An 8,963-nucleotide genomic window follows, 5' to 3' on the forward strand; every position below is an offset into this window, starting at 1 on the left:
ATTTCGTCCCTAAGACCAAATCCCATTTATAGTTTTCTGGTTTCAAGACATTTAGAAGCTCCATATAACAGATTGTAGTTTCCTTCTGGGTGTAGGTGGTTAGTTCCAGACAGTGTTTCTCTATATAGCAATCCCAGGCCTTGAACAGACAGAGATCTTCTTGCCTCAATCTCCAAAGTGCTGGATTAAAGTCTATGCCACCATACCCAGCCTCCACGTTTTTCTTACTTCTGTCCTTTGGGACTCATTAAGATATATTCCTTTCCATATGTGAGAGTGTAGTGGCTGGTTTTGTGTCAACTTGACACAAGCTGGAGTTATCACAGAGAAAGGAACTTCAGTTGAGAAAATGCCTCCATGAGTTCCAGCTATAAGGCATTTTCACAATTAGTGATCAAGTGAGGAGGGCCCCTTGTGGGTGGTACCATCCCTGGGCTGGTAGTCTTGGGTTCTATAAGAAAGCAAACTGAGCAATACAGGGAAAGCAAGCCAGTAAGTAAGATCTCCCCATGGCCTCAGCATCAACTCCTGCTTCCTGACCTGCATCAGTTCCAGTCCTGACTCCATTGGTGATAAACAGCAAGGTGAAGTGTTAACTGAATAAACCCTTTGCTCTCCAACTTGTTTCTTGGTCATGATGTTTGTGCAGGAATAGAAACCCTGACTAAGACAGGAGAATATTCGGGTATTGGAAGCTTATAATCGTGGCCCACTTTTATCCCCAGTCTTACATCTTGGTTTTAAAATTCGTTGTCACTCTGCCACTTTCTTCATTCATAGATGCTCCAATTTATCTACAGATCAAGATGCACCAAGATGGTCCACCAAGAGTGGATTGTAGCCCATATCATCTTTGTGTCACACCAAAGGAATCAGGGCTTCCAATATGACAAACTGGGTCCTTGAGCTGACTTCCATAAACTGTTTAAAGCACAGTGGATGCAGGGACCTCTCAAACCTTTGAGGCTTATTCATGAGCTGCAGTTTATTAATCTCCTTCACTTGTGGATGAAATTCACTCACTATTCCCCTGTGCTCAGTCTTGCTTCACCTGAATTCTACCATCAAATCCAGAACACAAGTTTTGTCATATGTGAGTATACAAAATCAAACAAGGACAAAAAAGATCTTTTTTACCAAAATGATTTAAGCCATCTCGAAAGGGACTTGGTTCTCGTCCACAAAAAAATTCAGTTGAGGATTGTTAGGGTGTTTCCCATATTTTATTAGAAATAGCTGAGAGGAATTAACAACATTACTTGGATTTCAAAACATCAGAAGTCCATAGAATTGACATTATAAATATTTCTATATTACTGTTCATTTTTTATTAGAGACCTGTCTGCTCCTTTCAGCTTCCTGTCGTGGGTTCTAAGAAGAAATTGAGCATCCTTAGAGTTACTCCAGTTGTGCGGTGACAGCCACTAGGCAGAATTGCCTTTTTCCATCTACAGACAAATTACTGTCCAGAAAAAGACACACTTGCAGAATAGTCAACTGATTATATCTGCCTAGACAGAGTAATCAGCCATTAATAATTCTGCACCACTAAGGGTCTGTCAGATGATTCTGGGCCAGAAGACTGAAGATTTTGATGCTCCAACGTTTGGTAGTACAGGGGCTTTCCAGGTGTTCCGTGGTCTCTATAAATAGGCTAAGTTTTAGAAGCTATGCTTAGTGTTTCCCATAATTTCAGTTAACTCAGTCATTCTAGATTTCTGACGGGGTTGAAAACTTATAGTCTCATAGCCAATCCTGGCTATTTACTTTGAGAGAAAAGATCTGAGTGGATGGTTTTCAGCTGACATTCATTCTAAAGCTAAGAAAAAAGCCAGGTTCAGAACTAAGTGTTTTAGTTAGGAGAGACAACAGAGGTTCTGGTTAGTGAACAAAATGATGGGTATTAGGACTATCTTGTACCTCACTGGGGAGCTAAGGGAGAAGAAGTAAGGAGAGGAGGAGAAGAAGTAAGGAGAGGAGGAGAAGAAGTAAGGAGAGGAGGAGAAGAAGTAAGGAGAGGGGGAGAAGAAAGAAGGAGAGGAGGAGAAGTAGGAGAGGATGAAGCTAGGTGATGAGAGAGAGAAAGAGAGGGGGCATGGAGGCAGATGTTCATGTGTTTCCACCAGTCAAAGATGGTTTATATATCTAGGTTGGGTATTGGGTTACACTTCTGATTGAGCATTACCAAACTTATAAAGCCTTTGACTAACACTTAAAAAAATGTATAAAAGGAAAAGAGGACATGGGATAGGGGTTTTCTAGGGAGGGGAAATCGGGAAGTGTAAATAAAATATAAAATAAAAAAATAAAATAAAAAGGAAAAATTCAGTTGAGGATAAAATTGAGTCTAAGATCATGTGTGAGAAGTGTCTATTGCTCATTTTCAGGTCTATTCTCACTATGATGATGGGCTAGGCCTAAGATGCCCTGGATAACTGATAAACTGTTGACTTTACAGATTATATCAGAATCTCTGTAGTTCATACTCAAAATCCCAGGCATGGGTAGGAGTTTCATAGAATGCTCTAAGTGTAGGTATGGACATCATTATAAATGCTTCATCTTTCTTTTCTTGCAGGAGACCTCAGACCTGCTCTACCTAGGATAACTTCAGCCCCCAAAGGTTAGTTAAAAAACTCTAAAAGGCTAGAGAAAGCCAATACTATTCTGATGATACATCCTCTGATCCTTGGGAGAAGGACAGAAAGTAAGGAGTTAGCCTCAGTTTACAAAGCTCACCAGAATATAAGAGAGGCTCATACTCAGGGCAGAGTGCCTCTCATGCCCCTTCCTGCTTCCATGGTGGCAATACCACTACTCCGTCACAAAATGTATACCCTACCTAGAACCTCTACTCCTGGTTATGCAGAGTGTCACACTGATACTGGTAGTCAAGTATATAATGCTAATTTTGAACTACCCTTCCAGAGGAAGAAGGGAGCTAGGGGTGCTGAAGAAATGAACAGTTACAGGAAAAGATCAAGAAGTGGGCAGTCAGTCAGAGATCCCAAAGGAGTATTTCCTTGCTCAGAGCCTTTCTCATCTTTACCCTTAGATGCTCCTTCCTTGATACACTTCATGGACCAGCATCGGGAGCAGCTGGTGGCCCGAGTGACATCAGTGGATCCTCTCTTGGACAAGCTGCATAATCTGGTGCTGAGTGAAGAAGATTATGAGGCAGTGCGGGCTGAGACCACAAACCAAGACAAGATGAGAAAGCTCTTCAGCTTCAGCCGATCCTGGAGTCAAGCCTGCAAAGACCAGTTCTACCAAGCTCTGAAGGAGACCCATCCTCACCTGGTTTTGGACCTCCTGGAGAAGTCTGGCAGGGTCTCTTTGGGATCCTGACATTGGTGAGCACTCTCCTTAGAGTCCTGATCCACCTGGACTTTCTTTGGTCCTTAGTTTCTCCATCTGTAACCAGTGGCCATATGAGTTTCCTTTCTGATAGCACTGTTTTCAGGATAACTCTTGGGGATCCAAAATGTTCCCCCTAGGTTTCCCCAGCCAGATGTTCATGTGAGTTGAGCATCTCAGAAGACACCCAGTGGGCTAGTAAGTCTATTCAGGCCTTTTTCAGCCATCTTGGATGATCAGAGTGGACACAAATTTGCACAAGATTGCACGAGTATTGATCTCCTTGGAGTGGGACATTAGATTAGATTCTCTCTTCTATCTCTTGTATTCTGCTGGTGATGCTTGCATTTATGACCCCTGATCTCTTTTCTAGGTTTTCCATTTCCAGGATTGTCACTCTGTATTTTCTTTATTGTTTCTATTTCCATTTTTAGATCCTGGATGGTTTTGTTCTGAATCTTGTTTTTCAGGTGTGTTGCAGTATCCAGGGTTTGGTGTGGTGGGAGAACTGGGTTCTGATGTTGTCAAGTAGCATTTGTTTCTGTTGCTTATGTTCTTGTGCTTGCCTCTCACTATCTGGTTATCTCTAGTGCTAACTGCCCTTTGCTGTCTCTGTTGCCTGTCCATTCTGTGATCCTGGTTGTTTCAGAACTCCTCAGAGTCCATCTATCTCTGTGATTCTGGGATATTGTGAACCTGATATCTTTGGTGTGTCAGAGTTCCTGGGAGTCAAGCTTTCTCTTAGTATTCCAGGAGTGGCTGGATAGCCAGAGACCTGGGTCTGCTCCTGGCACAGGTGCAAGCCAGAAGAAACCTGTGCCTCTGGCTGAGTTGGGGTTCATGTTTCCCTGGTTCCTGTCGGGGTCTCAGTTATGCCAGGTGTTGGGAAAGATGTGACCTCAACTGTGATCCTGAGTGTGTCAGAGCTCCAGTGATCCTGGGTGTGTCTCATCTCCTGGGAGTCAAGCTTCCTCTTTGATCCTGTGATCCTCTAACCCTGGGTGTGTCAGAGCACCTAGGAGTCAGACCCCTAGCTTATTTTGGGTTTGTAGGAGAGAGTGCAGAGCCAGCACCCCGGGTCTGCTCAAGGCACAGTTTCAAACCATAAGGAACCCATGTCTCTGGCTGGGTGGGGGTTCCTACATCCCTGGATCCTGAGGGTCTGAGTTACTCTGGGCGTTGAAGCCTCACCTGCGATCCTGGGCATGTTAGTGTACCTGGGAGTCCAGCTCCCTCTGGGTGTTGTAGGAGTGGGTGCAGAGCCAGTGCCCCCGGTCTGCTCCAAGCACAGGTTCAAACAGGAAGGACTTCTTCTAACCTTAAAACAATTAAATTAGACTTCTTTTATTCTTATAAGCAGGCTGTTTCTATTTACAGCAGAGGAATTCAGAGCCTGAACTGGGTCTATCTTTGCACCTTTATTTAGAATCACACACATGTGTGACTTCTCTCTGCTTTCTAAGAAATAAATCTTTAACTCACAGTCTAAGAATCTTACATTTCTAGTGGATTCTTGACTAATCACTCTGGATACCATATGTTGCATGTAATTATTAAAATACAATCCACACTATCACCAGCTATTCTCCAGCCACTGGGGTCTCCCCACCCCCATGGCTATCCCCAAGCAGTGGTCTTCAATTCCTCCCCTCCTGCCCTCCCACCCCTCAACCCACCCACTCTCCCAACATTCACTTGCCACCTACCTGAATGCATTCCCAGTCATATGTTCCCTGCAGCCGGTCTGAGAAGACTGACTCTAAACCCAAGAAAATTCCAGAGGCTCATAATTTATTAGTCAGATTTATAAAAGTAAATTCTCAATCCCACAATACACCCACACAAAGAACTCAAAAGTCAACTGATATTGATACAAGCTGCCCACCTAGATTGGACGAATTGACCTATATTATTCTATTGCTCTTCTATTATATCCATAGCTACCTGTAGCTATTTCAAGCCACATGGATCTGGCTTGTCTTCCTCTCCTTTAGGTTCCATATTGTCTTCTTTCTCTCTCTCTCTCTCTCTCTCTCTCTCTCTCTCTCTCTCTCTCTCTCTCTTCCCTCTAAAACTCACAGCCAGCCTTCTTTTTCACCTGCCCAATCACTGGCTCTATCTTTCACCTGCCCTCACCTTCTTACAGACAGCAATATACAGGGAACCAAACCTCAGAACAGTGAAAGATTACAAATCAAACCATGATGATTTATAATAAATAATCATCTTTCCTGGCAGTGTTTTTGTCCTATAACACAATTTCAAATTATTTTAAAGTTTTCTTGAATAACTTATCAAATATAGTTGGGTTAAAACATTCTGTTGAATGAGAATGTTTTGGGTTAAAATGTTTTAGATGAAAAAATAAGGGGTTAACTCTGACATAAAATGACCAGCAGTAAACACTCATTGGCCACAAAAGTATTCAGTCTCCAAGAGAATCCTTGTTACCAAGTGGTGCTGCAGAAACTGAACATGTGGAAGACTGATCTCTCACCCTGCAGAGCACTCAGCTCCAAAAGCACTGAAGACCAACTAGGGACAAACATTCAAATGTATGAGCTTACAGAGGCCATTCTTACTCAAACCACCACAGGATCCCAGAACAGCCTGATGGCTATTCATAATACATTAAATGAATAAATGCTGCCTAGGGTTTAAGGAAGGATGAATTTTTTTTATTCATTGTTTCTAGAAGTTGTGTTGTTCTGAAAGATTAAAATATATTGAGTAAGATAAAAGTTTGAAAAGTAAAATTAAGAATAGACAAAACAAAAGAAGAAATGTCTCAGATCTCTTACAAGATAGCTCAGTCACTGGAGTATAGCAGTTTTGTCTGAGATGAAATCTTCATCTTGAAGCCAAATTTGTTGAAACACAACATGTGCCTTCATTTCCTTTCTGTTACAAAGATAAACACCAGGACTGAACAAGGCTGCTTGGGGAGGAACACATTCACTTCACTGTACAGCTTACAGTCTTTCCTGAGGAGACGGGAGGAACCAAAGGCTGCACACTGCAGCAGAGGCCATAGATGACTGCTTCTCACTGGCTTTCTCTCCAGGGCTTGCTCAGCCTGCTTTCTTACACGACCAAGGACCACCTGCTTAGGAATGGCACCACACACAATGGACATTGCCATTCTCTACCAATCATGTTGTCCCAGGAAAAGATTCCCACAACACCTGCAGGTGTGGCTGCTGTGTCATGTGTGGGTCAGTAGGTGGCAGAGAAGATAGAGCCTATGTCTAGGCTCAATGTTCTGACCTATGGACTTTTGAATGATTAGTAACCTAACACAATCTAAACAAAGCATGCCCAAGACAACAAAGTCCTGTGTACTCACAGAGTGGGGAGCTAGCCCAGGTGGGGAGATAGCCAAGGCAGGGGCAAGAGTGAGCACTAGACAACCACCATGGGGCCCGGACATGGAGTTAGCCTGAGATGACCACCAAGCAGCAGTATGTGGGTAAGTCAGGAGCATGGGGAGCAGACCATGCCTGAGATGACCCCTGTCCAAAGCCATGAAGCATAGGCAGGGCATCACACTTCTGAGACCAAACCTGACACCACCCCAGACACTCAAGCCCCTCAGGCCACTAAGAGGAGCAAGTAAGTGGTGGAGAAATGGAAGAGAAAGAGAAACAGGGGGATGTGGGCACAATGAAGAGAGGCAGAACTGGAGACTTGACAGTAGTGAGGATCAGTCTGATGTGAGTAGCCAGGGATGCCACCTGTTACCATGGTGGTGTCCTGTCCTGTGCTGCCTCTGAGGCCACATCTGGATCCATGGTCCTTCAGTAGCAGGGAAGAATTACCGCCAAAGACCAGACAGAAATCACTGGTCTGAGCTGCTGTCCAGGGACATACTGATTTCTGAGGGTTGTGCAGAACTGGCCCCACTCTTCTCCTGGACATCTTGGGAGAACAGGCCTAGAGGGCATCAGAGCCAGAATCTGCCCTAGCCAGCTGGAGTACTCAGGGGAGTATGGAAAATTTGGCACTGCCACTGTCTCCCCAAGAGTGGCATGGATGAGGGGGGAGATACTCCTCTCCCTCTCCAACTATTCCTTCACCTCCTGAAGCAAGCAGCAAACCAGGCCCTATGTTCATGAAAGTGAGAGAGATGGCCCTGCTACAGCACTTGGGAGAAGGGCCAGCACCTCACCTGGGGAACATGATACAGCTGCCAGTCATGATGAGAGCACAGGAGAGCTGGCCCTGGGCAAATGACATGGCACTGAATTTCTCTGCCTTGCATCAGCTTGGGGAAAGGAAAGATTTCCTCCCCTCCCCATACCCCTATAACTGGCAAGAGAGATGGCCCTGGGGTCATGAGAGCAGGAGAGCTGGTCTTGCCCCTCACCTGCTGCAGCACTTGGGAGAGTGAACCCTGCACCTGGCCTGCACAGCACAGTAGAGCTGGCACTTGATGTGGGGGGTTGCAGGCTAACCTGAGGGTGTGAGCAAAGAAGAGTAGGCTCTGCTCTTACAGCCACCAATGTCAGGCTGGAAAGCTGAGCCCAGGGTCTGGAGAGAATGACAACTGGCCCTGTTTCTCACCTGCTGCACCACTTGGGAGAGCAGGCCCTGCACCTCACCTGGGCAGCAGGGCACAGCTGGCCCTGATGACATGGGCTTGAATGAACCAGCCCTGAGAGCAAGAGAGTGGGATTGGGTTACATGATGTGAAATTCCCACACAATACAATTTAAAACAAACACACAAAACATGGACACAGCAGGCACCTGCAACAAGCCTGATGCCCTGTTTCAATCACAGGACACTATGTGGTGGAAAGAGAGAACTGAATTCTGAATGTTGTCTTTTGATGTGTACATGTGCACCATGGCATGAGCATATACATACACACATAAACACATATAACTCACATGCACATGTACAACACAGACATACTCACACAAGCACACAATAAATAAATGTTAGTATTTTTTAAAAGGCCACCTCTCAGAGACTATGAACATCTCTTGTACTGATACTCTCAGGCACTTCATGGGCATACAGGCCTTAACAATCACCACAGCAGCCAAGTGCTGTCAGCCAGGAGCTCTCATTCTCTTTGCAAGACAACATGACAGAAAGGAAAAAAGTTTGTGATGTTGCTGGTAAAAAGAGTCAGCAAGGGAAAAAAGGAAGGAACTCTGGGGCCAGGGGGCTACAGAAAGCAAGTAACAAACTTTGGACTAGTGAGAAGTCATTCCAAGACAGTGGTGAAGCCAGTGCAAGGATCCTGAGGTGAGCACGTTCCTGCTGTGTTCAAGGAATAGGAAGGTAGAGCAGCAAACCCATGGCAAAGGAAGCAAGAAGTTTGAAGTAAGATTTATTACCAGAAAGTGCGTAGGGCAGGAATGAGCAGGTCATGTAGAACCCTGTGAAAAACTGGAAAGAATCTGTCACTTAGAGCAAGACGGGAAGGACTGAAAGGTATAAGTGGGGAAGATATTTAAACTAATTCACTATTAGATGTGTGACTCTGGCTTCAAGACTGAGAATGGACGACAGTACCAGCAGAGAGGTAGGATGCTGGGGAGAGATCCAGGAGACTGGCTGGACCAGCACACTCCTTGGCCACAATAAGGACTCAG

General features: G+C 44.8%; 1 non-coding gene across 1 annotated transcript; it reads left to right on the plus strand.

The window, feature by feature from the left end:
- The first annotated feature begins 6,529 nt into the window (after positions 1-6,529).
- LOC117702180 (small nucleolar RNA SNORA17) lies at positions 6,530-6,658 on the plus strand. Its single transcript, XR_004605983.1, has one exon. It is a non-coding gene; the product is annotated as a small nucleolar RNA SNORA17 (small nucleolar RNA).
- Positions 6,659-8,963: the final 2,305 nt, after the last annotated feature.

This window comes from Arvicanthis niloticus, unplaced genomic scaffold (genome assembly GCF_011762505.2).
Source record: "Arvicanthis niloticus isolate mArvNil1 unplaced genomic scaffold, mArvNil1.pat.X pat_scaffold_540_arrow_ctg1, whole genome shotgun sequence".
NCBI classification, from domain to species: domain Eukaryota; kingdom Metazoa; phylum Chordata; class Mammalia; order Rodentia; family Muridae; genus Arvicanthis; species Arvicanthis niloticus.